This window comes from Amblyomma maculatum, unplaced genomic scaffold (genome assembly GCF_055883805.1).
Source record: "Amblyomma maculatum isolate TAMU_Amacu unplaced genomic scaffold, ASM5588380v1 scaffold_13, whole genome shotgun sequence".
In the NCBI taxonomy this organism is placed as follows: Eukaryota; Metazoa; Arthropoda; class Arachnida; order Ixodida; family Ixodidae; genus Amblyomma; species Amblyomma maculatum.
This window is the reverse complement of record NW_028146738.1, coordinates 32,351,640-32,364,379: the sequence shown is the minus strand read 5'-3', so window position 1 is coordinate 32,364,379 and position 12,740 is coordinate 32,351,640. Positions and strand designations below refer to the sequence as shown.

The 12,740-nt window shown below is 44.0% G+C and overlaps 1 long non-coding RNA gene across 1 annotated transcript; it reads left to right on the top strand.

The window, feature by feature from the left end:
- Positions 1–6,218: 6,218 nt before the first annotated feature.
- Positions 6,219–11,714, top strand: LOC146172519 (uncharacterized). Its single transcript, XR_014702604.1, has 2 exons — positions 6,219–6,448; positions 10,421–11,714. It is a non-coding gene; the product is annotated as an uncharacterized LOC146172519 (long non-coding RNA).
- Positions 11,715–12,740: the final 1,026 nt, after the last annotated feature.

The window sequence follows — 12,740 nt, the reverse complement described above, 5'->3', positions numbered from 1 at the left end:
AACAAACTGGATTCCGATGGAAGAAAAGCGTAGCAGGCGGCGGCAGAAAGTTAGATGGGCAGATGAGGTTAAGAAGTTGGCAGGGGTCAAGTGGATGCAGTTAGCACAGAACCGGGTTAATTGGAGAACTATGGGAGAGTCCTTCGCCCTGCAGTGGGTATAGTCAGGCTGATGATGATGGATATGTGCCACAATAGAAGAAACTGGTGCTGTGATCAAAATCCTAGAGAATGATGCATTGGTGTCTACCTAGAGAAATGTCTTATTCAAAGGGAACCAAAAAGTGTGCCGAAATAACTCAAGTTCAAATGAAGGGCAGCCCTAGAGGTTACACAGCACTAGATAAAAAGAAGGTTGGCTAAGGAGGCCTCAGCCTAGAGCATCATGTCAGAAAGCAGGGGAAGGGGCCCTTTTACTCTGACCTGCTAGAACCCCAAATAGTGCAAGTTTTTGCGACAAATATGGGGCGAAAATGCAGTTGAGCTCACCTATAATGGCAGCATTTATAATGAATACTCACTTATTATGAGTAAATGTGAAACTACCATCAAAACCATGCTTCCAGCCAGCACAAGGACCAAAGATCGTCTGCCAGCTCTGCCAAAGTGTGCCTTAGTGCTGATGATTTTTGGGTAAAGTGCTAGTTCCCTCCTCGCTTTGCTTCCATTAAACGTTGCAACAAGATCATGTACATCCTGGAATTTGAGTCATAAGTCTGCATGTGGGGCTGATGTTGACGAAGAATTTAACACTAATGTGGACCCCTGCTGATGCAGCAACAGATCAATTCTTGCGTTTTTTGAGATTCTCAAACCGATCCCCTTGAAATTTCTCCTTTCATTCGTATATGAACATGATGTCATGACGTCCTGATCGACAGGTGAATGGGACAGTGTCCTATTCTGCGCCTCTATTTTTATTTGGTAACTACTAGGACCATATTTGTGTTTTGCATAAACATGGCTGAGCTCGACATATATTGATAGAATGTTTCCTTAAAGGAGTATAGACACCATTTTTTGAAGCGTCGGAAGGAGTATGATTGCTTTCCTGGTTATACAGAGATGCTCCCCAAGCAATCCCAACCTCGCACGTTTCCGCGAAGATATTTTAATTTGATTATAAAAACAAGCCAGGCAAGTACTTCGTTTTTCAAAACCCATTGGCATCGACATCTCTGTGACGAAAACGTATACGTAGGTAAACGACATGACGTCATCAAACAATTGTGACGTGGAGTCGGCAAAGCAAAGAGCAGTGACAACACATGGCCGGACTCGAACAGCGCCGCCGCCGCTTCCGGCCGTGCCCTGAGAAAGAACTATGCTTCTCAAGCATAGAGGTGCCGGCTAGTTGGTAATACATTTTGGAATAACAGCGCAAAGGACGAGGACGAAGATAGAAGGACACAAACACAGCGCTGACTGACAACTGATTTAATTCCAAAAGTTGGCAAGCATTATACATGGCTTGATGCGCGACAGATAAAACAGATGCAATGCGCATGCCGAAACCAAAGCCAATTATCTCTTTTTACGCATTGCCAGGAACGCAAGCTCTTTGTCCGATAATGCAAGGGAAGGAGTGCTAATGCATCGGTCCCCAAGCTCCAAAATTCTTTCGGCTTCAATAATTTCTCTTGTGGTGTGGTCTTTATTTTTCTGGTAAGATTTGCATTTATCGGAAAGGGGTTTACATTCTGTTTTACGTTCCTTAGTGCATGTGAGGCAGTGAAGAGGCAGGTTACGGTCCTTGGAATTTTCCACATCCTTTTTATGTTCTCTTAATCTTTCATTAAGGCATCGCCCCGTTTGCCCTACATAAACTTTCCCACATGACAGAGGAATCTCGTAAACTAGTTCCTCAGTACATTCAACAAATCTGTTCTTATGTTTAGTTTTGCAAGCACCAGTTGGCTCGCTTACAGGATGACTGACGCGACTGAGCATTGACAGCTTACACGGAGCTGAGAAGGCTACTCGTACCTGAGAACATTGTGCGATCTTTTTTAGATTATGCAACAGGGTATGAATGTACTGGATTACAACTGTCTTTTGCTGCTTGTTCAAGTCATCAGGTTGTTGGTTATTTTTGTTTTTCCGTTCCTGCCTTAGCAAGCCTTCAGCAACGGAAACCAGCGTATAGATCGGGTAGCCAACGGCCGCTAATTTAGATGATTTCTGGGCGAAACTAAAGTCAGTGAGGTGCTCACAGGATTTTTTTAGGGCATTCTTAAAACAAGAGGTAACTACGGCTCTTTTTACCAGCTTAGAATGAGCCGAATGAACCTGCAGTAGTGGCTTCTTAGAACGGGGTTCATACGCCCAACACACATGATTATCTGAAAATATAATTTTTAAGTCTAAAATCCGAATTGACCCACCTTCTGGAAGTTCGTGAGTCAAAGTTAATGGATTAAGACACTTACTAAAAATGGTGAGTGTATTAAAAACATCATGCTCGTAAAATCCAGAGCTGATGTCTAAAACCAGTAAAAAGTCGTCTACAAATCTAAAAACTTTAAAAACACTTGATCCCTCAAGACTGTCTTGCAGTAGCCGTCATATTTAGCTAATAGTAAGTCGCTAAGAATTGGAGCTATGCATGAGCGAATACATATGCCGTCTTTTTGAAGGTAAAAATTGTCTTTCCATTTAGCAAAAGTTGAATTAAGATAAAAAGTTAAAAGTTCTAAAAATCCACTAGCGTTTATTCTTGCGGAATTTTGAAAGGCCACCAATCCAAGCTCATCGATACATTCCTCCACACATTCTAACAGCTTATCTTGAGGCAGAGAGTAGTACAAATCCTTGATGTCAATTGACATTGCACTGAGACGGTTCTTATGACAGGCGTTCAGAAAGTTAACATCTTTGGACTTCTTCACCAGGAAAGGGTCATTTACCCGCAAAAGAGCCAGTTTAGCTTGCAAAAAATGGGCTATTGATTTCTGCCAGGATCCATTTTCTGAGATGATAACACGCAAAGGGCATTCAGGCTTGTGAGTTTTTGAGGAGAAGAACAAATCTAAATGGCTTTTGCTGCTATTGTCAATAGACTTTACCAGTTGTTGCAGGTTCAATCTGTCACATAGTTTCTTTGCTCTAGCTTTAAGCTTGGACAAGTTAATATCATCATGGAGTTAAAAAACTTTCGAAATGGCGTCATCCGCTTTGGAGTTAAACATACCGAAAGATAAAACCGTGAACCCACCCTCTTTGTCAGCGGGCATAACACATAAGGAATGTTCCTTGAGAAAGTCCACGACACGTCGAACAGAGGGTCGTGACATTCCAGGCTTGCACTTGGCCGCAACGTCGACGCCTTGAGATATACACCGCTCCTTTCCTTCTTCCGTAACTTTACTTGAAACCTGTCTAACAAGTGACAGGAGCTCCGGCGCTTGCTAAGGCAGGAACGGAAAAACAAAAATAACCAACAACTTGATGACTTGAACAAGCAGAAAAAGACAGTTGTAATCCCGTACATTCATACCCTGTCGCATAATCTAAAAAAGATCGCACAACGTTCTCAGGTACGAGTAGCCTTCTCAGCTCCGTGTAAGCTGTCAATGCTCAGTCGCGTCAGTCATCCTGTGACCGAACCAACTGGTGCTTGCAAAACTAAACATAAGAACAGATTTGTTGAATGTACTGAGGAACTAGTTTACGAGATTCCTCTGTCATGTGGGAAAGTTTATGTAGGGCAAACGGGGCGATGCCTTAATGAAAGATTAAGAGAACATAAAAAGGATGTGGAAAATTCCAAGGATCGTAACCTGCCTCTTCACTGCCTCACATGCACTAAGCAACGTAAAACAGAATGTAAACCCCTTTTCGAAATCTTACCAGAAAAACAAAAACCGCACCACAAGAGAAATTATTGAAGCCGAAAGAATTTTGGAGCTTGGGGACCGATGCATTAGCACTCCTTCCCTTGCGTTATCGGACAAAGAGCTTGCATTCCTGGCAATGCGTAAAAAGAGATAATTGGCTTTGGTTTCGGCATGCGCATTGCATCTTTTATCTGTTTTTCTGTTGCGCATCAAGCCATGTATATATGCTTGCCAACTTCTGGAATTAAATCAGTTGTCAGTCAGCGCTGTGTTTGTGTCCTTCTATCTTCGTCCTCGTCCTTCGCGCTCTTATTCCAAAACTATGCTTCTGCTCGCTTTACTTGATGGTTTCTTCGTTGGTGCATGTTACAATTACCTCACCGGTGTACGTATGGAGACTGCCTGCTAAACTCAGTCCCCAACAGCATGCCTGCACAAGCGCAGGGCTTACGGCAACGGTGCCTCTCGATGGCGCGCCGGGAACATACTGCACCGCTCCCCGCCTACCCTTGACGCCGCTAGCCCTAGCTGGTTTCACATCGAAGCGCCAGCGAAAGGCGCTTCGGAACGGGCTGACGCTGTAATAAACGTCGGAGTTTAGCGCCGCTTTACTGGCAAGCCCATTTCGTAAAATATTTTCTTGCTTTGCGTGACACCTTCAGCAGCGGAGCTAGCAGACATCAGGTGCGTCGAACCGGGCAGCAGCTGTAGGAAAAAAAAAGTTCGCTTGTATCACTGTAATTATTTCTGCCAGGACCTTCGTATTGGCCGAATAATCCTCGCAATTTAATCATAACTGACAGTACTTTGTACAAATAGTTATGTAAGCGAATGAACAGCGATGCGCGATAGCTAGATTACCGATAGCGGATGCTATGAGCACGGCCGCTCGATGGAAGCGCACTAGGTGCGGCCTGCTACGTCGCCCGAAACCGGCGGGAGGCGCCTACTTCCAGTCGCCACCGCCGCGGCGCCACCGTTCGGGGACTGCCGCGCTCGGAGAGCTGCGCCTAGCTGCGCTTTGAGGGACGCATCGGCGTGGTAGAAGCCCTTTATTTTAAGGATATAAGAGCTCCGCTTCACACAATTTGGCAACAAGAATTAGTATATACTGTCATGTCTAGTGTGACCATGTCAGCACTTAGCACTTGCTCGGCAAGGATGTATACTGAGTGTGCCCCGAAAAACATAGTGACGGTGGTTCAATCGATTGGAGAGCTCGCATTACCATGATTTTGCATTCGAATCCATGTTGTTTGTCACATTAAAATGTGACCCGGCTGTGAACAGTTCGAAGCTGTTCAGCTGTCATGGTAGCCTAATGAATAACCACTTAATTAACTATGTCGCGAATTCCGTGTGTCATTTTCATGCTATTTACTCATTCCTGCATACAGCTTTTATACACAAATTGACGTCAACCTGTTCTAAGCTTCCAGCGCTATCCAATAAAAAAATGTCCTACTATGAGCAACCTCTGTGAAAATGCGACATGTAACCAACCTTTCTATCTCATTGTGACAAATTTTACGGTGGAAATATGAAGATATTGTCACGCTAATGACGACGATGAAGGATGGTGATGGTGGGACAGAAGAGGAAGAAGCGTTGGTGCCTGGGCCTTATCCCCCTGCCATATCACTGTAAATAAACACCCCTTTGCTATTTCATCGTAACAACTTGGTGGAAGGTGCTCCGTTCGATCCCCAAGTACGGCGCAGCAAGAACAACTGGAGTTTCGACGTAGTCGCCGCCTTGCTGGACTGCCACCGCTTCCAAACATCATGGACCACTGCATTAATACCGTTTCTTGGGCTAGTTGGTTCATATTTCTATTGTGAAAAACTGCGCCGAAATAAACACACCACAAGACAGAGGACGGGACAAAGGCGCTCTTTTTTTTAGAGAGCACTTACTTCTTCGGGAACGAGCCCCTTGCGCATGCAGAAGGCATACCGTCTTGCTTGGCAGGTTGCGTCCACGATGTGCGTCAATAAAAGGTCCTTAGTTCGAGAAGAAGGCGGAACACAAAAGAAAGGACCCACTGTAGAAGAAAGATACTGCATTAATACCGTTTCTTGGGCTAGTTGGTTCATATTTCTATTGTGAAAAACTGCGCCTTTGTCCCGTCCTCTGTCTTGTGGTGTGTTTATTTCGGCGCAGTTTTTCACAATAGAAATCATGGACCACACCGATTCTAACCGTGCCAGCCGTGACGCTGCAAGCCATGGGCTGGTGACAGGCCTACGCCCTCCGCGTATATCCGATCCCAACAAACGGATGCGGCGCGAGGGGGAAAACGAAGATGGAGAGGGAGAAGAGGCCTTCGGCTGGCTGTTACGAGCTGCGGCCGGCACCCCCATTCCACGCTAGCGACTCTAGGCATGGGCAGCATGGGCCTCGGCGCTCGTGTTGTTGTGGCAGCGTGCGATGCGCGTTGTCGCGTGGATGTGTGTGCGCGCTCTTGTGCTATACTTGTGCCGCGAGTCTTCTCCAAAGACCGCATGAGGCTAGTCGTCTTGTCTTGCCCCGGATGAACTAAATGCGATTTGTGCATTGATTCAATCGCTGGCGCTCGGCCGCTCCACGAAGCCCTTCGTGGCTCAGACGCAGGTTTGTTACATACCGCTTACATGCAAATCGGCCCCGAAATGCGATCTATTTTATGAGGGAACGCAAGCCTTGTATTTCCGCAAGATCCCTTGTGCTGACTGCTAGAGTTTGTTCTAGTAACGTTGCTGCAAGCCGTTGGATGTGCGTGCGTGATGTGCCGCGAGACTACCCCAAAGACTGCATGAGGCTAGTGCTCTAGTGGCTAGTCTTGCCACGAATCAATTAAATGCCTTTTATTTGTGCACGTTTTCGATCGCTGGTGCACGGCCGCGTCATGAAACCCGTCGTGGCTCTCAGTGCAGGTTTGTGTTACATATCGTTAACATGCAAATCGGCTCCGAAATGCTATCGCACGCTTTGTATTTCGGTGAGAACCCCACCTAAACCGTCCGGTAAAGCCTTCCGTCCGTAGCTGTGCTTCAACCCCAAAAGCTGATACATTACTTTTCTGAGTGCCTCTACTGCGTGCAAACACCTTCCGCCGTGCATGTAGTGAAAATGATTTGTGTATTTTGCAAGTGGCTTTAAACAGCTCGTGCAGCTGTTGCTTAGGTATTGCAGCAATGTGGCACTGTTCAAAGCTATCTTGTTTGCTTCTTAGTTTCGCAGGGTAGTAGATAAGAGTGAAAGGGTGCTCACAGTGTCATAAATGGCAATATAGCATCAACAAAACCTGCAGATGTCGCCCTTCAACAATTTTCCTTCTAGAGATTTACTTTCAGATTAAAACAAGCATTCATTGAATATCCATGCTCAGGTGGAAATTGCCACCACCAGCTGCTGCCTCTGAATACACTTTCTTTCCTTCAACATCAGGGTTAAAGGCCAGGGCAATCGCAAGTTTCGTTTCTTTTTCACTTATTTGGTCAGTAAAGAAAGTGTTGTTCCTCCTTCGGTGTGGGATATGGTGTTTAACTTCCATAAGTGATATAGAAAAACTGCCTATAAGAGACGTCATAGTGGACAGCTCTGCATTAATGCCATTGATTTGAGGTTCTTCGTGTGCACTGACATTGCAAGTGTGTCTTGCATTTCACCTTCATTGATATGTAACGACCACTATGGCTGGAACTGAACCCAGGTCCTCGGCCTAGCATGTCTTAATATGAGTACTATTTTCTTTTGCAAATGCAATCCTTAGAAATGTAGTCTGTTGATTGCAGACAGCAGCAGAAACAAAGCCTAGCACAAACACAGACTAGAAATCACTTTTTTCACTGGTACACACTATGTTACTTTATCTGTGTCAATGTGATGTGGGCATTAACAAAATCAGCCTTGCATGTTACACACATTTGCAAAAATGTTTTTTTTTTCTTGCGAACAAAGTGATAAATGTTTAGTAATAATTTATTGGTACAATATATTAATCCATTTATTTCTGCTACCAGCCCGAAGTGCAATGTCTGGTGAAGGTATGTGTCTAATACTGATCAGTTAAGCGAGGCAAAATGCATGAAACAAAGTCTATTAAAGCGAGGCAAAATGCATGAAACAAAGTCTATTACTGTTTTCACATAGAGGAGAAGTAATTCATTTGTAGTCAGTGTGCACGAAGCAAGAAAAGTATTAACTTTGGCATGTTTTAACCTTGCTGCCCATGCAGTCATGAGGGAGCTGCACTAGTTGCTACTGTTATCATATGGGCAAACTGTCCCGATGAACTAAAATGCTGGCAGGGGTATGTCGCTGTAGGTCGCTGTATGTGAGCAATTCTTCCATTTCAAGTTCCTCGGCATTAGGTCTCACCGCTCGGCCGACAAGCAGCCTCATTGCCTCGGTACCCTGAGTGGGCAGGTGTCCATACGAGTTCTATCTCTCTGTCGAGTCTGATATCCGCGAGGTTGTTTCTGGCAGTATTTGATATTCTGCTACGCGAGAAGTTACGTATGGCAGTTTTTGAATCAGTGACAATTATGTCCGCATCTGCTGTAGCGATGGCTAAAGCGATTGCGGCTTCTTCCTCCTGGTCCGAGTAGCAGACTTTGACCGAAGCAGCTGATACGCATTTACTTACTGTACTGCTTAATTACAAAGATAGCAATGGCACCGTCAGCCATATAGTAATCCAAGGCGTCGGTATACACCACCCCATCGTGATTTCGGTATTTTCTGTTTAGGGCCCTAGCTCTAGCTTTCCTCTTGCCTTCATGGAAGGAGGGATGCATGTTTTTGGGCACAGGTTTGGAGATAATTTTGTCGCCAGCTCCTCTTGGTAGTGGTCCTAGTGGGTGGCTAGTGGTTCGGCATTAATTCTCATGCGGTTGAGAATTTGTCTGCCTGCTTTAGAGTTTGTTAGTCTTTGTAGCTGCAATCAGCTCCTCTACATTGTTGTGTATCCCAAGTGAGAGAAGTTTTTCGGTTGCAGTGTTTCTGGGTAGACCTAGCCCAGCCTTGTAGGTGCTTCTAACGAGTGTCTAATTTCTCCTTGTCAGATTGAATGAGGCGGAGATAAGGGACAGAGTATGTGAATCGACTTAGTACAAAGGCATGGATAAGACGACAAATGTCAGCCTCTTTCTTGCCGTTACTCTGTGTATCAGTCTAGTGATTTATCGCACAGTAATTTCCAGCCTGTTGATAGTAACATTGCTCTTCCTATTGCTCTGGATGTAGAGCCCGAGCACTCTAATAGTATCGACTGTGGGTATGGGTAGTCCGTGCAGGCAGACTTTTATCTCTACTTTGTCTTGCATTTTCCTTCTCACTGCTAGTAGTTCAGACTTATGTTGTGAGCATTTCAGCCCAATCTGGTTAGTGTATGACTGGACTACATTCACTGCTTCTTGAAGCGTTTCCTCTATGTGAGCGTCCAAACCTTTTGCTACCCACAAGGTGACATCGTCAGCATATAGGGAGTGTTGAAGATCTTGGATTTCTTCAAGTTTGGGAGGCAGACCTATCATTGCTAGGTTGAACAAGAAGGGAGAGAGGACTGATCCTTGCGGGGTTCCTCTGTCTCCTATTGCTATTTTGTCCGATGCAAGTCCTGCGATACTTAGCTCTGCCCGCAGTCCTTCCCGAGAGAAAGGAAGGAATGTAATTAAAGGTTTTGTTCCCTGCGTTTATGTTGGCGAGGGTTTGGAGAATGGCTTCATGAGAGACATTGTCGAAGGCTTTTTCCAGATCCAAGGCAAAAATCGCTTTGGTTCCGGTTTTGTTAGGGGGATCTATCACTTCTGCATGCAACTGAAGCATTACGTCCCGAGTAGAGAGTTGAGTTTTGAAGCCAATCATTGAGCTGGGCAGAAGGTCATTCTCTTCAGCGTAGTTCTAAAGCCTATTTAGAATAACATGTTCCATAAGTTTACCTAAGCACGACGTAAGAGAGATGGGCCTTAAGTTCTCTATGCTTAGTTTCTTTTTGTGTTTAGGAATAAAGACAACCTTCACGTGTTTCCACATCTGCGAAAGTTCACCTTTGTTCCAATATTCATTCATTAAGTCGTTAATTGCTGAGAGGTAGTATGTAAATGGCAAATTGCGGCCCAAATTTCCGCTTCCGCAATCTCTCTGTCGAAGTCTTCATTAGGAACCCCTTTGTACTCATAGGTAGCATTGGGGTTGCTACCGGTATTGAGATATCTGCTTCGGAGTTCGCTTAGCAGATCTGCATCTGTACTTGGGTATTCTTATATGATTTGATTCATAATAGCATAATAATAACATATTAGCAGCGAAATGGCTGAACACAATCACTATAATATTTGGCTTTTGCTGTGCCTTGGTTGTATAGTCCTTCCCCCTAGCAATAGCAACACACTTTCACCACTAGTGCAGTCGTCGGCACGTCTACAATTCTGGAGAGGTGTGCTGCGGAGCGAACAAAGTGAAATTTTGTCTGGGCTGCTCTATTAGTGGTAAAGTGTAGCTGTCAGTGCAAGTAGTATGCCTATGCACCTTCAGTATAGCGCCATCATTGTTCCTAGAATTGGGCCCCTGCTCAAAAATTTCATTTTCTTTGTGCGACAGGTTGGTGTTCGAGCACTCCGGGCAGACTTGCTGACGTCTGTACATCAGTCTGTACATCAAAAGTTGCTGGTTTACCTTGTGCCCCCCACAGTACCAACCTTGTGCCATTGAACTTCTAGCTGCTTCCTAGAATAAAAAAATCATCAACTGCTGTTCACTGATAGTTTAGTCAACAGATGCACCAGTCACAGTTAGCGTGCTGCCACCAGTGAAAACTGAATCAAAATGTGTGAAGTAGGACTGAGCTCATTTCTAAGCGTTATTTTAAATGTAAATTCTTTCAGTTCCATCATGTAATGAGTTACAGGACAAAAAGCAAAACGTTTTTTAATGCACACTGTATTAGGAACAAAAGTGTTCCTGTGACACAAACAGCCAGTGGTTAATAAAGCCATTCGGAGCTGCCTAGCTGTGTCATCGTGCGGAAGAGCTAGACTTTTTTCTATGGCTACAGTGGAGAATATGATGGGCTTTCGAGTTTTTCCTCCTCAGCTAATTATATCTCTAATTTTTTTTGTTTACACCTCAGTGAATTTACGTCCTACGAGAACTGCAGATTGCAAACTTTTTATGGCTGCAATGTGCAACAACAATAGCTTTGCAAAATGAGTACATTTCTCACACCTTACAAAAGTTTAAACACCTAATCTTTTCGGCACAATGAAAAACATACTTCTAAGGTAATCATTCCATGAAATTTTTGTTAGAAATGCTGTAGAAAAGTTTTTACCAAGAATATTTTCATCAGTTGATGTTACTGATGCCTTTTGTTTGTATGAAGAAGCTGGAAACCATGATAAATGAGCAAAATGTCAATCACAGGTGGGCAAAAAGGATGTATTGAAAGCTAATATAAAAAAAAAGCTCTGCTGCCAGACATTCATTTTTTTTTACAGAAGAGAATAATATATATATGAGTTCCCGCACCCAGCCGTTATGGCACTTTGACAAACGCCTAAGTCTATGCAAGCATTAAATGACCGTGGTCGCCATTGCAGCCAATAAATGCAAAACATTGTGGTTCCACTGAGTGACAGAAGCTAGACGCACTTCACTGGCGAAGTGAAGGGAGCATTTATAATCAGCAGAGTTCTGGCCAGAGAGTGCATAAACTAAAATGGAACATGAACACTCGTGAAAGAAAAAGAAAAAATCATGTGCACTCTAATAGTACTTCACCGAGATGTGGCCATATGGTGGGATGCACCGGTAACGGCAAGGTTTCACAGCAATGTAACACTCTAGCTCATTTGATAAGATTTTCAGAGATAAATAAATCCTTTTGCTTCCTGTACTGCTGTCCTCAATTGCAAGGCAAGAACTTGCCATTTCCATCATAATTTATGACACATTTTGGTCTGTTAGTCTCTTGAATGTGAATGTGAAGAAACCACCTACACATATTTCCGCCACTTTGTGATTCTGCCAAAAACAAATTCCGATAAATGAAGATTACAATCAGTTCGCCACTGCGTTTAAGATAGCTAGTGTATAGTGAGAACTCAGTATTTTTCTGTATTTCTACACAAGCATGCTTCGTGAATGTGCGGACAAACCCAATCATTATCCGAAAATTATCTGCATCAACTCAGCTGCGTTTTCAACTGTTGAGGACAGTATAAAAAAAAATTCGGAGTGAGAAAAGCATAACAGAGAGATTGCTGGCAACACTCCCAGGCTTTCCACATTAGGTGTACTGTAGATGCAAGATGTGTAGTGCTGAATGACCCTATAATTCGTCTCTTGTGCTTGATTGTACAAGTGCAAAACTAAAGGAAGTGCGGGTTGCTTTAAGGTCACTCATAAGGCAAAGCCACTTGCCTATGTCGCAAGGAACCCATCACAGAAAGAGCACAATACAGGAGCCTCGAGGCACAACATACACTGACACGTGACCAAGAGAAGATGGTTTGTACTTATCGTGTTAATACAGTTCTTTACAGCTTTTGCTTAACAAAACTTTTCAGAGTTGTATATAATTCCTCATTAAAAACTACCTAGCACTAGTTTTAAGGAAAGCTCACACTTTTACAGCCATCTTCTACAAAATATAACTTGCCAGTACAATAATCTCAAGGCAGTGCACAAAACAGCTTTTGATAACTGCATCTCCCGAATGCAATTTCAGCGATTTCAGAGAAAGTTGCAAATTCCCTGCAGTATACCTTTAACAGTGGCTCTGGCTAGAACCCTTTGGTGCTCCTAGAGGAGGACTAAAGGGTTTTGGTACAACTGCTACTCTCACCACTCAATCGCATTCCAAGTGGCACTTGTGGTATTAGACCTATTGCCGCATTGGTTGGGGGTGACCCTTGTGAGC